This window comes from Neophocaena asiaeorientalis, unplaced genomic scaffold, assembly GCF_003031525.2.
Source record: "Neophocaena asiaeorientalis asiaeorientalis breed wild unplaced genomic scaffold, Neophocaena_asiaeorientalis_V1.1 scaffold22, whole genome shotgun sequence".
Lineage (NCBI taxonomy): Eukaryota > Metazoa > Chordata > Mammalia > Artiodactyla > Phocoenidae > Neophocaena > Neophocaena asiaeorientalis.
The window spans coordinates 164,128-179,576 of NW_020174422.1; the positions used below are offsets into that span (position 1 = coordinate 164,128).

Here is a 15,449-nt window from a genome sequence, read left to right on the forward strand (position 1 = left end):
CTGTGCAATGGAAGTGACTGGGTTTGCCTGGAATAGCCACATGTGGAAGAGATGGAGCCCATGGGGAGAGACACAGACTGCAGAGAAATAGAAGAACTTTCTATCAGACTTGTTGACCAAAAATCAACTAGGCCACCCTGTGGGGAGATGAGCTTTGTCTTGGAGGAACTGAAGACTCCACCAGCTGGTCACCGGAAAGGGACCTGTAGAAGTGACCCCAGCATCTCCCAGCTCCAAGAAGGGCCCACTCACGTTCCCTGCCTGTCTGACACCAGCAACTCAGGCTTCTTAACTACTTAAAGTTAGAGCCTGCCATGAGATGTTTTGGCCCCAAGACCTTTCACTGATGGCTTTAGTAGATAAAGTTGCATGCTGAAGGCAGAGAGTCTAGACTAACAGACCTCATGAGATCAAGTTTGGCAACACCTGGGTCCACTGGAAGGATGCACCCACACATGCTCTCAAGCATATGGGTCTTGGATAGGGGTGGGAAGGAGAGTGGCCCTGGCTCTCCATTGTCCAGGAGGGAGGGAACTGGCAACCCAAGAGTTAACTGACCCCTCACTTGAGGGAGACCCATGCTGGTGGGCGCTGTGAGGGGATACAGAGGAGCCTTCTCTCTGAGGGGCTCGAGGTAAGCTCACTGGGAAGATGGACTTCTGTAGGAAAGGCAGCTGATGCTGATGAGAGCCCTCCAAAGATGACCTGGCACTAACAGCATCTACATGAGCTATGCCACTTCCTTTAAGCCTTTTTTTTTTTTTTTTTTTTTGGTGGTACGCGGGCCTCTCACTGTCGCGGCCTCTCCTGTTGCGGAGCACAGGCTCCGGACGCGCAGGCTCAGCGGCCATGGCTCACGGGCCCAGCCGCTCCGCAGCATGTGGGATCTTCCCGGACCGGGTCATGAACCCGTGTCCCCTGCATCAGCAGGCGGACTCTCAACCACTGCGCCACCAGGGAAGCCCTCCTTTAATCCTTTTTTAAACTAGCCCTCCCTCGTTATCCAGCACAAAAAGGAGGCTCAGAGAGGGAAAGGAATTTATGTAAAACCCACAACACAAAACCAGTCAAGCTGTGTTTGAACCCTAGTCTGTCTCTCCCCAAGCCCACACTCCTTCCAAGGTTCCACACTGCTTCCCCAGCTGAGGACTGCAGGCTGTAGTGCCACAAGCCTCCAGCGACAGAAAGAACCACCCAGGGTGGTCTAAAGCAGTGTCCCAAACTTCAGCACGCATCAGAACGGCCTGGAGGTCTTGTTGAAGGGCAGGCTGTTGGGCCCTACCGGGGAGTTGCCGCATTAGTAGGTTGGCCCCAGAACTGTCGCATCCCTAACAGGGTCCGGATGCTGTGGATGCTGCTGGTCAGGGACTTCACATTGGGAACCACTGCTCTGCAGTATTCAGGAAAGTAAGTGGGTACCCTCCAGCCGCAGAGCCGCAGGGAGACAGAGGTATGCTGCCAGTCGATCATCCGTCTCTGGGCCAGGAGTTCCCCAACAGCGTTCGAGGCAGGACTGCCAGTTGGTTGCCGCTTCGCTAGAACCCATCTGGTTGGGAAGATGCAGACTGTGAACAAATCCAGCTTCCGGTACTTTCCACTCTGGAGTCTTCTGGTTCTTCCAGGCTGATGAACTGTGTTCTCTTCTACAGGAAGTCCTATTATTCTGCAGTCAGCCACCACGACCCCCAGGATTTTCATCCTCTCTAAACAGACGGGCTCCCTTCACTAAGCCTTTTGTGGCTAGGTTTCCCAATCCCCTCCTGACCCTGGATGCCCTCCACTGATCACGCCTGAGTTGGCCAGGGTCCCCTCTAAAATCCATGTGCAGAAATGAGGACATAATGACCAGGGAGAACCCAATTTGGACCCTGCCCGTCTCTTAGTGCCCATTAAGATGGTACTGTTTTGAGCAATCCCATCAACCTGTCGGCTCCTATGAAGCCTGCGTACAATTAAACCCCTCAGATGTTTTTCTCAGGATCTGCAGCCTTATCAAGTCAGCCCCAACCCCCCCATCATGAACTTGAGTAATTAATTTCTGCTATCTAAATGCAACTTTCCATCTGCCCCTGTTAAATTTCATCCTGTTGGTTTAAACCCAGCATTCCAGTCTGTCAAGATCATTTTGAATATCCTGTCTTGGATAGGAGATGCCCATCACAGCCTTGTCATCAACAAATCTGATAAGCTCGCTTACTCCAGTTTCACCCAAGTCATGGATAAAAACGTGAAGCTTCATTTTGCAGAATCTCACCTGTCACAAACCATCATCCCTTTTGGAATCCCTAATCATGCGATCATACTTACCAAAATAAGATTTCTTACAGACTAGGGAAGGTCTGTGGGCATGTCGTTTCTTTCCTTGGCCGTCATTAACGCCAGACTGATGTGGTGTCTGTCATCTAAGCGCTGTCACGTCACCACCTAGTTCTTGGTCATGGTCTGAATCAAATCAGAAGGACAGTTTGGGCTGCTATTTCTCTACCTTTTGGGCAATGACAAGGTTACAGAGGCAAGAATGCTAAAGTGAATCCAATCCTCCACTTTAAGCAGTACTTGACATCCAACAGAAGTCAGGCTGCCTCTCCCCCTATCATAACTATAGCATGCCTGCCTCCCTGACAGCTTTATAAGCCACACTGCGAAAGTAGCATCCAAATTCTTCCAAATGGGTGGGGAAGCTATAATAGGGGTATGTTATAACTTGGACCTTCTCAGCTGTAAGACATGCTGGGATATTGGCAACTGGTCGGTGAGGAGACAAGAAATGTTTTCTGGAGTGGGGTACTTGGAGAGAGGGGTGAGGACTGAATCAAGGAGGTGAAAAGGAAAAGGGAGACTTGATGAATAGCAACCCCACTCTTCTGTGATTTGCATGTGAGAACTGCCCTTCTCCTTCTGGAGAATGTCACAGTATATGTACACGGGATGCGGATGGAGCATTTGTGAACAGCTTGTTGACACCATAAGCCAAGAACGGAGAAAAGTATATGTAGCAGCTAAGTCTGTAGGGTCTGAAGTCGGACAGTCTAGGTTTAAATCCTAGTTCTACTACTTATTAGCTGTGTGACCTTGGGCAAATGGTTTTCTCTCCCAAGTTTTTTGTTTCCTCAGGTGGAAAGTGGAGACAAAAATAATATGTGCACATAAGGCGCATGAGGATTAACAGAGATAAAGCGTATACAATGTTGAGCTGACTGGTACATAATAATAGCTCAGTAATAACAGCCATTACGGAACAGTAGCTTGAAGGCAGTGCTGAGTGCTGAGAGTTCCGGGGCTGGAGGTGTGAAGAAGAAAAGGCTAAGATGGTTTAAGAAGAAACTAAAGACGCTGTGGGTTAGGGGCAGGAGAGACTTGGAGCTCACCTGAATGGTGAGGCAGCAATCTGTGGAACTGACCTGGAGGTGGAGCCCAGGCACGAGGCTAGGTCAAGGATTCTGACCTTCAGCTCAGATAAGGGTGAAGAAGCCAGGCTGATGCCTCAGAAGAGTTCAGTAAAAATAGTTTGTTTTTCCAGCTCTGAATATGAATGTTTTTTTTATTGCTCTAGGAAGTCAGTTAAAAGTCGTCTAAATGGTCCATGTTAAAAAGAAGCATAAATAGTCCACTTCTAGAAATCTGCTCTGAGGAAATTATCATCAATAGGCACAAAGATTTATAGACAAGGATGTTCACTGCAGCATTATTTATAACAGTAAGAAGTGGTTTACAATCGAGATGTCCAACCCACACAGGATTCGTTAAATAAATTATGGCACATCCATGAGATGAAATACCGGGCAGCCAGTAAAAAGCCCATTTGCGAAGAATACTTAAGACATGGGGAAACTATCACAATATGTGATTAAATGAAAAGGGTTGGCTACAAAACAGCACAGTACAATCACAATTTTGTTACATATCTAGAAGGAAATACCCCAAAATGCTGAATGCATTACTTTTATAAATGCTTTTTAAGGAAAAAATGATCACAAAGGAGTTACACTAGAAGGAAGCTCCCACAATCAGCTTATAATAAAAATAAAAAGTCATTAAATTCAGAACACAGGAACACAAACAGTAGCTATGATCTGAATGCCAGGAGCTCTAGCTGGTACCTGGCTGTTGTGAAGGGCTGAGGGCAAAGAGGATCTGCATGCCATTGGCGTGTGGCCAGGTAGAATCTAGGAAAGATTTAGGTCAGTGGCTCTCAACCATGGTTGCATTTTAGGAGCTTAAAAAAAAAAAAAAAAATCAATGCCCAGGCTCCAATCTCAGGGATTCTGACTTAATACGGGCTGGTCGTCTATATTTTTTCAAAGCGTTCCAGGTGGTTCTGAAGGAGCCAGTGAATTAGAGTTGAGTGGGACCAAGCTACTGTTACCTGTATACAGAGTTCACTTGAGCCTTGCTCTCTAGACTGAGCCCAGCATGTGAAGAAAGACCCACTATGGAAGCTAGAGAGATGTTAAAAGGGAGCAGACGGCCCCAAGGCACCTGGTCTATGCAGGAAAATGACCCTCAGCCTTGGGGGACATTCACAGAAGTGTTCCTTTGAGCTGACCTGTTTGGGAGCTTTTACCACAAGGATGCTGCTCCTGGCTCAGACTCTTGATGGGGCCCAGGTTACTAGCTGACTCCATAAAATCAAGAGCAGGTGGCTCTACAAAAGGGAGAGGGAAGAAAATCAAGACGCTGGGAAACCTACAGGGATCTGACTCTGCAGAAGCCAGAGCTGCTGGTATTTTCCTCTCTCCTGCTTTTGGGCAGAAACACACCCCAGCCAACAGAGCAAGGTGCGAACCTTAATGGCAGTCCGCTTTGGGTGGATGAGGCCTCTCAGGAGGGCTCCTAGTTTCCCTCAGGTGCCTTGAGGAAAGAGGAGCAGAGGGAAGAGGCTGCTAGAAACAAAAGTTTGTATTAAATGATAAGATCTCCCCAGCTTCTCACTACAGGTATAAAGTTACTCAAGCCACCAAAAGAAGGGAAATAAGAGTCCTGGGTCAGGTGCTTTCCCCACTGGATCCACCTATCCCTGAATAATTAAGAGCCAACTGAGGCTCTTTTGTACTCCTTAGAGCAGGGCTCCTTGGGAGGCCTTCAGGACAATGACTAGAGAAGTAAGGAGGGAGTTTTGGCTCAGGTGGACCAGTGGGGATGGCAAGTAGGGATGGATCTAAATTGCTACCCTACCGGACATTTCCCTGAAGTTGCCTCCCTAGAGGCAGCCTCCTGTCAATTCTGACAGAACAGTGCCGCAGGTAACTCAAAATACTGGGTGATCAAACTGTAACATAGCTTTGCAATGCACTGTATGTGTGTTTATATGTGAATGTATATGAGTATATTTACATACACACATATACCTGATACATAGCGGATTTACCTTCCTAATGATGTTTGGCTCAGGTGGAGGCTAAAAGGACAATGCACTTTCTGAAGATACTGGCAATCAGGTGGGTTTCCAACAGCGGGGCTGGCTGTAACTAGACACTGGCCTGAGACTAAATATTCCCCACAAATAATCCACAAAAAAAGAAATGAACCACTCCTGGAAAATCAAGAAGTGACGGTAATCTCCATTCAAGATGGAGAAGCCTCCCTTGTTTCTAACCCAGCTTCCTCCTTGGGGAATTTAAACCTATCTCCTCTAATTTGATCCTCAGGGGATAGCAGAACAGATGGTCACCAGCCATCCTCCAGTACCAGCCCTTCCTATCACAGAACAGGCCAGAGACATTCTTGGTTCAAATGCAAAGACATTCTGATGATACGGACAAGGCTTCAAATTCAAACGAGTTCCAGGTGCAAGTCTGATTAACTCATCCTTATTTTTTATTTATTTATTTTTTGCATTATGCAGGCCTCTCACTGTTGTGGCCTCTCCCGCTGCGGAGCACAGGCTCCGGACGCGCGGGCTCAGCGGCCATGGCTCACAGGCCCAGCCGCTCCGCGGCATGTGGGATCCTCCTGGACCAGGGCACGAACCCGTTTCCCCTGCATCGGCAAGCGGACTCTCAACCGCTGCGCCACCAGGGAAGCCCTAAGTCATCCTTATTAATCACAGATCAATGAGGGAAGTGTCACGGTGGGACTCAGCACACAGCATTGCCTTTAAAGCTCAGGTAAAGCTTAACGGAATTCTTGTTCTCCTGTTTCAAGTCAGAGTGGAGGAGGATGCGAAGCCCAACTGTTGGGAAGTGTGCTCAAGGTCAAACTCTCCCATGCCCAGTCACCATCCCTCCCAGGTCGCTCGTCCTGCTTTCCCCACTGTTCCCAGCTGCAAATTGGATAGGAAGCCATCTTTTTTTCCTTTTCCCACTCTGGAGGTACCAAGTGTAGTCACTGTTCATTGGTGAGTCCCTGACTAATGTCAGGATTAAAGAGTGCATTCTGCAAGGTTTGGTTTTCATCTCTCATGCTCACTAAAGCAGAGGGAGGGAAGCAGACATGGCAGAACCACAGAATGTTTGGCACCCCCCTTCCCTTTCAGAACTCTGCTCCCAGCTGGTACTTTCTAGCATTTAAGCAGGTTATAGGAGAATTTTTTTCAGAAAGAAAATCTTGGAGGAGATTCCTCCATCTGAGATAGAAAGTGACATACACAAAGATCCCCTTCCAGACTACCCATCAGAGAGCCATCTCCTCAGCTAAGGCAGATGTCATCAAACCAAAAGTCAGAGAGAGGGAGGTCCACAAAAATACAGCAGTATGCCAGTGAAATCCACGTGTTGCCCACATAAGCTCTAAAAGAAGAGCTCAGTTCAGTCAATTCAATGAAACTCCATTAGTCAAGACACTTGCTTTGGCTTCTAGTCATCCATTTAAGACAAGTTAGTTAAGCTTTGTCATAAATTTAAGACCAACTTAGTGATGGCTAAGCTCAAATGCAAAGATCTGAATATGAAGAACACGCATTCATTATTTCCAACACACACACAAACACACACAGAGTCACCAGGTGATGAAGACAGGCTAGTGATCAAGGTGATTGGATGAGGCAAAGGATGATCCCAAGACTCACTGGGGTTCAGACACTGATGTATAAATAACCAAATACTCCCTCCCAATAGTTCTCTTCCTCAGATCTTTAGGTACCTGGCTTTACCTCTGTCCACACCACAGGTACAAGGTAGGTATTCAGCCCCACTTGATGAGTGAGGAATCTGAGGCATGGAGAGGGGACTTGGTGCTGAGGGAAGAGCTAAGGTGGTGGAATCCTAGCCGTCTCAGCCCTCCCCCAAACCCTAGACCCCAAGTCCTTTGGAAAACTCCATATTAGCTGTCAGGTCACCTGAACAAACCCACATGGGAAAAAAAATCCACAATAAATTCTATCACAGCAGTGGAGGCAATGCTAGTAATTGTGTTTTCCTAGTCACGCTGATTCACCTCCATCCTGGAGATCAGAGACATGTCTTATCTACTGTTGCATCCATAGCTTTTAGTACCTGGCACATAATAGGTGCTTGATAAATAGTGAACATGTGAGTTTAGTCCCACTGTTGGTCTTATTTACCTTGTGTCCACTCAGTAATAGAGCTAACGCTTGAGGACCATGGGGAACATCTAGCTGCTGGGGGTGTGGGTGGTGGGGCATTGAAACTCAGCCCTGGGTCCTTTAAGGCTATATAACAAGGAGACATGCACTTCTAATCAGGGATCTTGTCCTTTGCCTTCTGTGTCCATTCTACCACCTCAATCCTCAATGAAAGTAGTGAATTTGTTGACTCTATGGTATTGACCTGAATTGATATCTTCTGGGCTTTCCCTGTGGGATAGAGGAGGGTGGCCAAGATTAAGAACTGGAGTATCATGGTCAATGTTCAAAAGAACTGGACCCGAGAGCATCTTCTTCCCAAGTGTACACACTCCATCCACCAATCTACAGCCTTGCCAGGCTGATCCTCTCTAAATGTCTGCTAGCCCTCTGCCCCCTTGCTGGGGCTCCCCTTCCCCTTTTCAGACCCACACTCAGGGATCAGGGCTTTCTGGATATCCCTTGGGATTCCTGAACATCCTATGTGAGCTTCCAGTTTTTTCTCATCCAATCCCTCCCTGCATAAGGCTTTACTACATCAGGGGAAGCAAAAAGTCATGGTTGGATTATTTTTTTCTTTTCTTGTAAAGAATAAAACTGGTTTATACCCACTGGGCTGGGTGGGGAGGGGCAGGAGACCTGAGTTCCAGTCCTGCCTCTGAGTCTGGAACCTTGTATCAATGTAAAGTGCTAGATTTGTATAAGATAAGATGGCCCCCTGACCTCAAGGAACTCATCATCTCACAGTAGAATCCTAGTGGGCCCTGAGAGTCAGGGTGAGTAGGGGGCCAGCAGGTGACAGGTAGGAACAGGCTGTGGGATGTTCCAATCAATCCCCAAAGTACAGGATACTATGCACACACAGAGATAAGATCACTTAAAACTGTAATTTCTAGATCTGTTGTCTGTAGTGTGATCAAGTGGCAAACTCCCTCTCTCTCTCTCTGATATTTCATCCCCCTTCCTCCTCGGTTGGTAATCTAGATTTGGGGCAGGGTACCGGCGGGTTTTTCCAAGCTGCTTCTTAATCTGCCCTCCTTTTCCTAGTTGTGAGGTCCAGTTCTCAGGCTCAAATTCCCCTCTTCCCCTTCTTCAAGGTCATCTATCCTGGTTCAGAAAGGGTGAGAGCCCACTTTTGAAGGAAGAACGGGGGCGGGGGGTCAGTGCGGTAAATGAGAAGGAATGGAAGAGAACAGGCTAAAAGATGAGGGAAAGTAGAGGCGGGGAGGACAGAGAGGCGGGCCAGAAGAGCCTGGAGGGAGACGCCGCTGCCGCTGACGAAGGAGCCGAATGAGGCCGAAGTGGTGGGGATGGGAGGGGGAGTGGAGGTGCCTGAGAAATGTGGAAGGAGATTGGACTCAGAGAAGGTAGGATCGTGGTGGGGTCTAGATACAGGCGAGCTTCCAACCTCCCAATCCCAGTTCCGCTCAGTCAAGGGGCCGGGAAAGAGCGTATCCCGAGGGCGGGCAGCCCTTCCCCGCTCCGGCTGCTCTCATCACCACCGCGGAATACCTGGAGAAGATCGCAGGGGTGGGGGCAGAATAGGGCAGTTACCTTTCCTCCTCCCAACTCGGGGCCCACTGCAGCCCGGCACGGCGGGGCAGGCGGAATAACCCGAGGACTGGGCACCGAGGGAAGGGGAGGAGGCAAGGAGGGCGCTTCAGGTGGCTCCTCCTGGTTGTTTAAACTTTGCGCTCGAGAAGGGGCCGGCTCTGTCCTCCCTCCGCCGCCCGCCCGCGGCTCCGCTCGTCCGGGTGTTCTCAGCCTCGCCTCCATCCTCTGCGGGTCCTACGCCCACTTCCCTCTCGGCTCCCGCCCGGCTCGGATCCCCATCCCCTCTCCTGTCTCCATCTCTCCCTGTGCCGGAGCGCCCCCCGCTCCCTCCCTCCTCACTGGATCTCCCGCAAGACGTGAGCGGAAAGTGAATGGGCAGCCCAACCACAAAGACAAATTACCATGAGAAAAATAAATCAGGAAAGCGCCGTTCGCAACCCGCGTTCCCGCCGCCGCGCCCCTCTCCGCCCGCCGAGGCGGGAGCGCCGGGCTCCGGCACGGCTGCATCTGGGGCTTGGCGGGGCAGAGTTTGGGCTCCGCAGGGCCCTGCCAGGAGCAGGGGGTATGGTAAGAATCCGGTGGGGACCCCCGCAGGCGGCGGCGGAGCAGGGACGTCCCTGAGCGCGAGATTTCACACTCCGGGCGGGCCACGCGTTCCCACGCGCCTCGCCGCCTGCGCTCTGCCTCCACCGGGTTTACTCGTCCGCCCTCTCGGAGCCTCCATCTCGGCGCCACCCTCGGCGCCTCAGCCCGGCTCTCTCCCAGCCTTTCAACCGTCCGTCCCCTCCTCCAGGCCCGGCCCTAGGTCCCCTTCGCGGCGTGCAGCCCAGACGCACCGACAGCGGCCGGGCCAGGGCCCCGTGCAGCCCGGACCCGGAGCCGGCTGACGGCGGGAATGCGGCAGCACGGAGGGAGCCCAAGCTGAGGTGGCAGAGGGCGGCGTGGAAGCGCGGGGACTCCCTCCTCTCTGCCCGCAGCCTCCGCCACCTGGTTCCAACTTGCCAGCGGCCCCGGGCCCCTACCCCTCTACCCACCCGAGTTGCTGAAGTTTGCAACTTGCAGCCCAGCCCGCGCAGGGGAAGCGTCCTGTGCTCCCGGGACTCACCTCCGGGCTGCGGGCGCAGGTGCCCGGTTCCAAGCGGCTCCCGACTCCCGGCTCCCGGCGGCGGGGAGCGGCGAAGGCGACCCAGGAGGGCTGGCGGCCGGTCTGGGAATGGGGCGGCCGCGCAAGAACGGCCCCCGGCCCTCACTCCCCGCTCCAGTGCAGACGCGACTCGGGCCCGCGCCCGCCACCCTCGGGTTCCGCCAGCAGCCGCCGGACGCGCCGCCGACCCGCCCGGCTCAGCGGAGCTGGGCTCAGGCGGCAGCCCTCGCGCTCCAACTAGCTCCCGACCAGGCGCGCGGCTGAGAGCGGGGAGGAGAAGATGAGGGGGCCGAAGGAGGGAGGGAGAAGAGGTGGGGGAGGAGTTGGGAGCGAGCGGAGAGAGGGAAGGGAGCGGGAGAGAAAAGGAGGAGGGTGCTGCAGAGAACCTGCCGCGGCTGGCGCGCCACCCGCCAACTCGTGGCGCGCGGAGGAGCGCGAGGGGGCGCCCTGCACCTCCGCGTCCCCGGGCTTGGTCCGAATCCCGCCCTTGGCTTGCCAAGTGTGTTTACACGGAGGGTGGACAGAAGTCCCGCCCCGCAGCCGCCGTTTGAGCGGCGAGACCCAGGTCCCTCGAGCACTTGCTGCCTTTTTGCCACGTCCTGCCTTACCGTCCTCGGCAAGCCCCGTCTCGAACCCGGCTTTCTGCCGGGGCGTCAGCGCACCAGAATCCTGCCCACCCAACCGCTGGGGCCCGAGGAAATTCTCCCTTCCCCTCGGCTCCCCAGTGCCCCAGCCCTATCAGCTAGGGACGATCTTCCTGCCTGTGGATTTGAAGGGGGAAAGAATTGCGTACAAAACAAGGGAAATCCGATATAAATTGCAGTCGAAGGGAATGAGATGAGGCTGCTGGGCTGGACTGGAAAACCAGAATCGGCCGGATAAGGGTTAACTTTACAAGCTGCGCGACCTTGGGTGAACCTCTCCAAGCCTCAGTTAATTCAGCCGTAAACTAGGGTTGGTGATAACCTACCCTACTGAGCGATTGGAGTAGGGGCTACAGTGAATAACATGAGGAACGTTGGGAGGGCATCCAATAGATTAGTGAGCGGGGCAGCCGGTGGAGGGCTCTCAGCTGAGGAGGGAAGGTTTAGCGCGACCACACCGAACAAGGCTGAATTGTTTACAAGTTTAAGTATCTAATGTTTCTGATGGCTAGAAAACCTGAGGGAAAGACAACGGGGCAAGCTGCTTCAAATCCTATCTGCCCGGCTGCAAGAGGGATGGGAAGAGAGCCCTCTGCTGAACAAAGAATGGTATTTTAAAAATTTTTTAAAAGGTGACCTAAGAAAAGAAAACGAAAGAATGAAGGAGACAAAGGACCTGAAATATTAAACCAGGAGAAGTATGATTATAAGAGACAGCTAAAGAGAACTGTGAAATAAAAATAGGTAAGTTGGAAGAAGGAAAACATTAAACGACTTTCTAGACTATGCCAGAAATTGAAGAATTAGAGTGAATCATTTTATGCAACAAAATTCTGGATAAAGGAAATCCTAGATAAAACAGAGGAATGGAGACGGTAAGAAACCTAGAGAAGCACCCTCCTACACACACACACACACACACACACACACACACACACACACACCTCTGAACCAAGGTGAGAAGTAGTTTGGCCGGAATGATGGGAAAGAAAAAAAAGAAAGAATCCAAGAAAGGAGTTTATGAGATGCTGTAAAAAGGGAAACAGTGCACAATCTCAGAAATAATGCTTTTCTAGGGCAACAGGAATGCTGAGATTCATAATGTGCAGAATGGAGAGGAACTTGCAAAGGGAAGACACTCTGAACAAGAGGAGAGAGTTGCAGACAAGAGGGAAAAAGGAAGGAAACGGGTATGTCGGGCATATAAGTCTGGTAGACCATCCATTTAATAAGGGGGTAGAAATCAAGTTGGAAGAGGTAGTGCAGGCCATCGAGTCCAAACCTATCATTTTACAGATGAGGACAATGAGATCCAGAGGGGAAGCATTTGTCCCAGAGTTGCAGGCTGGGGTGGGAGCAGGTCTCCCGATCCCCAGTCTGGGCCCCTTCCGCTGCTGTGAGTGTTGCCTGCCCCCCCCCCCGCCCTCCCCCATTCCCATTCCCTACAGAACCGTGGGGACTGTTTTGTTATTGCAAAAATAAAATGTGTATAAAATATAGACACCTTTTAATTAATACAAAAATCTGAAAATATTCTATATATATAGCAGGGAAAAGGTATGAGCGGGAGAGTTTCCCGTTTGTTCGGTTGGGACAGTAGACAAAGTGCCTTCTGAGTGGTTGTCGGCAGCAGCTGTCTCTTGAAAGGCTATAAAAATCTTTTCCATCCTTCACCATATTCTCTCACCCTCCCTCTCTTTTTCCACTATGTTTTGATTGTCTTTTCCTTCTTCTCTTTCCACCATCACTTCATGCCCCTTCCTGGCTCTCCCCCTCCACATTATGAATGAGTGTGGGAGAGAGTTCAGTGCAGGAAGAGAAGAGGGGAGACCCCAGTCTGGGGACACAGCCCAGGAACGCTTCCTCTTCAGGGGAAGCAGGAGCCAAGAAGGCGAGACACCCAAAGAGACACAGACAGGGGAGCAGACATGCTTGGGATGCTAGGCTAATTAAACCTAATTGCATCCTACAGTATTCTATTGACTAACAGTGATTACTCAAGAGCTCTCAATACAAGAGAGCTTCAGAAGTCCAAACCTCAGGAAGGGACAGTTATTTTACTAGCCTGGCTTATCACCTGCTTCAGGCGTCCCCAGAGTTTGGCAAACCCTGAATCATTTACTAGGAACAAAACCTGGAGCGTTGACCCCATCACCACAGTGTCACCACCACCTTCCGTCACTTTCCTTAAACCTCTGCAATAACTGGTACAATAATTACTTCTATTAGGAGCAATTCTTCACCTACCAGAACAGTGTTAATTAAGCAGAATGTAAATACAGTAATTAATACAGAATTATCCAAAACAAACATGCTAAAGAGCAGCAAACATAGGGGGTGGGAAGAAGTTCTTGGAATTTACTCTTGATCTAGAAAATTCCAAACTTACCTTCAGCTAAGGTACCAAGAGATTAAGAAGGCCAAATTCTCATGCTCAAAGGTGACAAACCTGGGAGTCCACCTGAGGGCATTTTCTGGGAGATCTAGCTGCCTCTGAAAAACAAGAGTGCAGCCTCTCCCAGGAGTTTATGTAGGGGTGTGTGTGTGTGTGTGTGTGTGTGTGTGTGTGTGTGTGTGTGTGTGTGTGTGTGTACCCACCTGTGTATAGCCCAGGCACAAACACAAATCGGGCCTTGCAGCAAAAGGCAAACAAGCCACAGCCACTCATATATCAACAGGAGAGAGAGAATTGAGAAAAAGAAGGCGGCAATCACTTATAATGTCCAAATCGTTTTCTATTTGGTCCCAGAATCACCCGCTCATTGTGCCTGGGGATGGAAAAGAAAAAGGAAAATTCCCACCCCAGAAGTCATTGTCAATTTGTGAAACAAAAGCCCCTTAGGTTAGAGGAACTGAAGTGTCACTAAATGACAGCTTTGCCATTGTCCTGAGCTGATGTGAGAGAAGAGGCCTTCCTTCCTTCTTCCTCCCCAAACACTTAAGTGCCACTCAGTGCGCTCGTTGGAGAGGTCATAAGAGGAGAGAGCCAGAGCCTCACGGTCGGCCAGCGAGGCAGCCTGAGTCACAGCAAATGCAGGACCAGAGCACTGCGGGCACGTGGAAAGCCAACAACCAGCTCCACCCAGCAGGGCAAGGAGGTCTTCACAGTCCAGGGCCCTTCTAGCTGAGAATGGAGAGGGGGCAGGAACTTGCCAGACAGAGAAGCGGGAGGAAGCAGAGTATTCCAGGCAGAGGGAATAGCATGTATGAAAGCATAAGGCGATATAATTAGATTTCTGTTTTGGAAGAATTACTTGGCCCTGGTTAACAGATTCGGAGAGAGCTGAAGCAGTAAATGTGAGCAGGTGCGCTGTTGGAGGAAAGAGCACCGCGCCCGCAGTTAGGGCTCCTCAGTTCTGAGACCAGCTCGTCTGCTGGCCACTAACGAGCTGGGTGTCCTTGCACAAGCCTCTTAACCTCTCCAACCTCAGTTCCTCGTGGCTAAAATGAGAGGGGTCGATTGGCTGCTTTCTAAGGTCCTCCTGGTACAACATTCTATGATTCTAACTCTCCCTGCAGACACTTCTTTAAATTATGTCCTTTACTATGTTGATGCACTGAGTCTTTTCCATGTGTTTAGCACTTCACAGTTTACAAAAGTCTTTTCCATACAATATCTTTTGGCCTTCACGCCATGTGAAGGAGATAGTCACACTGCTGCCTGAGATGGTCTTGTCCAGCCCCGGGGGCTGTAAACACCATCTCTCTGCTGATGACATCTAAGTTTCCATTAGCAGCTCTGACCTTTCTCCTGAAACCCAGATGCAGAGAACCGACTGCCTGCTGCCCTCCATGTAAACATCTAATAGGCATCTCGGACTTAACTTCTGATTTTCTTTCCCCAAACCAGCTCCTCCCTCAGACTCTTCCAACCTAGTAAATTAAAACTCCAGTCTTTGAATTCCTCAAGGCGAAAATCTTGAGTTTATCCCACACTCCACCTGTAAACCGTCAATAAGTCCCATTGAAATATGTTCAGAATCTGGCTACTTCTCACCACCTCCTCCTCTAGCACCCCAATTCAAACGACTCTCTTCTCTCACCTGGATGTCTGCTCTGCCTGCTTCCTCCGTTGTGCCTACAGTTTGTTCTCCACGCAGTAGCCATCCGCAGTCAGATCCTCGTCCTCCTCTGCCAAAAAAAAACCCTTCCATGGCTCCCCAGCTCCCTAGAGGAAAAGCCACATCCTCTCCAAGCCCACGAGGCCCTTTCTGACGTCATCTCCTACTGCTCTCCCCTCCTTCACTTCTCGTCAGCTTTCCCAGCCTCTCCACTGTTTCTGGAACACCTGAAGCTCCCACCTCCAGGCCTTCGCACTTGCTGTTCTCTCCGCCTGGAAAACTCTTCTGTCAATGTCCACATGGTCGTTCCCTCTCTTCCTTCAGAGTCTGCTCAAATATCAGTTCATTAGCAATGCATTAGTATCCTTTCAAAAATGACAAACCCCTGTCACCCTTTATCATCACCTGACATTGTACATATTTATTATCCATCTGCCCTAACCAGAATATAAATTCCACGATAGCGGAGACATTGCCTACTTTGTTCATTGCTGTAATCCTAGCCCACAGAATGGTACTAGGTA

The 15,449-nt window shown here is 50.5% G+C and overlaps 1 protein-coding gene across 4 annotated transcripts in view; it reads right to left on the reverse strand.

Moving 5' to 3' along the window:
- The window catches only part of SEMA5B (semaphorin 5B), a 125,924-nt gene extending 110,936 nt beyond the window's left edge, over positions 1-14,988 (reverse strand). For 2 of the 4 annotated variants that reach the window (XM_024756518.1, XM_024756517.1), the window contains exon 1: positions 14,908-14,988. The gene's annotated coding sequence lies outside the window, so the exon portion shown is untranslated. Of the gene's footprint in view, positions 1-10,181; positions 10,406-14,907 lie in introns of those variants that run through there. The other 2 variants (XM_024756520.1, XM_024756519.1) reach the window with 1 other exon arrangement.
- Positions 14,989-15,449: the final 461 nt, after the last annotated feature.